General features: G+C 46.9%; 1 protein-coding gene across 1 annotated transcript in view; it reads left to right on the top strand.

The window, feature by feature from the left end:
- The window catches only part of CFDP1 (craniofacial development protein 1), a 122326-nt gene that overhangs the window by 31798 nt on the left and 87960 nt on the right, over nt 1-2568 (top strand). The window lies entirely within an intron of this gene.

The following is a 2568-nucleotide window of genomic DNA, read 5'->3' on the forward strand; positions in this document are numbered from 1 at the left end:
CTCCCAAGTAGCTGGGACCACAGGCGCCTGCCACAACGCCCGGCTATTTTTTGGTTGCAGCCGTCATTGTTGTTTGGCGGGTCTGGGCTGGGGATTTGAACCCGCCACCTTAGGTGTACGTGGCTGGCGCCTTAGCCGGTTAAGCTATAGGTGCCGAGCCAAAAATAATAATTTTTGAATGAAAATATCAGCAGTTCCTCAGTGAAGATTTGGATTGAGGACTTATTTCCATTCTCCTTGATCTCAAAGTAACACAGAAAGGTTAAAGGTGATTAACAAATAATTTTCTTAACACTTTGTCAGGAACGTAATAGTTTTTTTCCCCTACGTATTTTTCTTTTTCTTTCTTTCTTTCTTTTTTCTTTTTAGAGACAGAGTCTCACTTTGTTGCCCTGGGTAGAGTGCTGTGGCATCACAGCTTACAGCAGCCTCCAGCTCTTGGGCTTAGGCAATTCTCTTGCTGGGACTACAGGTGCCCCCCACAACGTCTATTTTTTTGTGGCAGTTTGGCTAGAGCCAGGTTCAAACCCGCCACCCTCGGCATATGGGGCCAGCGCCCTACTCACTGAGCCACAGGCGCCGCCCTTCCCTATGTATTTTTCATATTGCTTGAGTTGTTGTCAGCTAACAACTAGAATCCTCTTTAGAAGAAGTAAAAATTGCTTTCTTCTTAAGCTGAATGTGAGAAGTAAAGCATCACAATACATAAGAAAAGCCTAACACTGTGGCCCATGGAGAAGTGAACGTAGACTTCATCCCAAGGGTAGCCCTGACCACCCAGCTGGCTTCTTGAACCCCAGTGTTTGGGGTAGACCAAATCTCCTAAACTGGCTTTTGTGACCCTTTAGTCAGATTGTTCTCTCTTCCGTCCCTCCTTGAACATAGGAGAGAAGGAACTGTCATTGCCATGAAGAGTGAAGTTTTGTTTCGCATGTCTTTTAGAGCCACGATTTTCCTATCAGAGTGTGAATTTCCTCACCTGTCGCCCTGACTCTAAACAGCACTGTATTATGCGGTTGCATAATACATAACTCTCTCTGGGTTGCATTTACCTAGAAGCAGACCCTGAAACAAAGGTTTTGGTGGAAGTCACTTATGTAAATGGTGATTCCAGGAAGCCCTAACAGGGAGGCAAAAGGGAGGAAGGAAGCCATTAAAGGGTGAGTTATCAGGCAGGTGACTGCTGACAGTAGCTGGCACACAGTCCCGGTAGGGAACTGAGGGAGACTGGGTGGTTCATCCTCTGGAGCCTGGCTGTGGTGGCTTCCACACATGCCCTGCCCTTTGTCCTCAGGCTGTGAGCTGCAAGCGGTTACATGGAGGTGCTGCTCTTAGCCAGTGTCATGGCAACGATTGCCAGGCTAAATATGCGTCTTCTTTATCTTCCCTGTACTGAGGGTATTTCTCTTCTCATGAAGCTACCAGGTGGCAGAAGTCATGTCATAGTTACACAGAAACCTACGAAGGAAGGGATTTTACTTCTTGTCACCACTATGAAAATGACATAAAAACAGTGAAGGAGCAGAGCTTCATGGTAATGTGAAAAAGTTCTCCACGCCTGGCCCTACTAATGCTCTAGGCCAGCACTTTTTTTTTTTTGTATTTTTTTGGCCAGTGGCCAGTTTGAACCCACCACCTCTGGTATATGGGGCTAGTGCCCTACTCCTTGAGCCATAGGTGCTGCCCTAGGCCAGCACAACTTTTTTTGTTGTTGTTTTCTTTGTTTTTTTAGAGACAGAGTCTCATTTTGGTAGAGTGCTGTGGCATCACAGCTCACAGCAACTTTCAGCTCTTGGGCTTAGGCGATTCTCTTGCCTCAGCCTCCCAAGTAGCTGGGACTACAGGCACCACCACAACACCCGGCTACTAGGCCAGCACTTTTTAAGCTGTGCTTTACAATCCTCAGTTAAAAGAAAATACCAATACATTCCATGTAACAAGAGTAAATATTGTTTCATAAAATTTTTGTTTGATTTTTGAGAACAGGATCTCACTCTGTCATCAGGGCTGAAGTGCGATGGTGCAGTCATAGCTCACTGCAGCCTCAAATCCCTGGGCTCAGGTGAACTTCTTGCCTCAGCCTCTTGGGTAGCTAGGACTATAGGCACATGCCATGACACCTGGCTAATTTTTTTTATTTTTTGTAGAAGCAAGGTCTCACTCTTTTGCTGGTCTTGAAGTCCTTGCCTCAAGCTGCCCTCCTGCCTCAGCCTCCCCAAGTGTTAGGATAATAGCCACAAACCACTACCCCCTAGCCTGCTGCATAAAATTTTTATTTCAGTTGCCAATATACTGGGTATAAACTTTTTTAGTGAGGATTGAGATTATTTTTTAAAAAGTAAGGCAGTTGGGGCTCAGCGCCTGTGGCTCAAGTGGCTAAGGTGCCAGCCACATACACCTAAGGTGGCGGGTTCGAATCCCCAGCCCGGGCCCGCCAAACAACGACGGCTGTTTTTGGTTGTTGATGGCTGCAACCAAAAAATGGCCAGGCATTGTGGCAGGCGCCTGTAGTCCCAGCTACTTGGGAGGCTGAGGCAGGAGACTCTCTTGAGCCCAGGAGTTGGAGGT

This window comes from Otolemur garnettii, unplaced genomic scaffold (assembly GCF_000181295.1).
Source record: "Otolemur garnettii isolate 467f Iridium unplaced genomic scaffold, OtoGar3 scaffold00047, whole genome shotgun sequence".
Classification (NCBI taxonomy): Eukaryota; Metazoa; Chordata; class Mammalia; order Primates; family Galagidae; genus Otolemur; species Otolemur garnettii.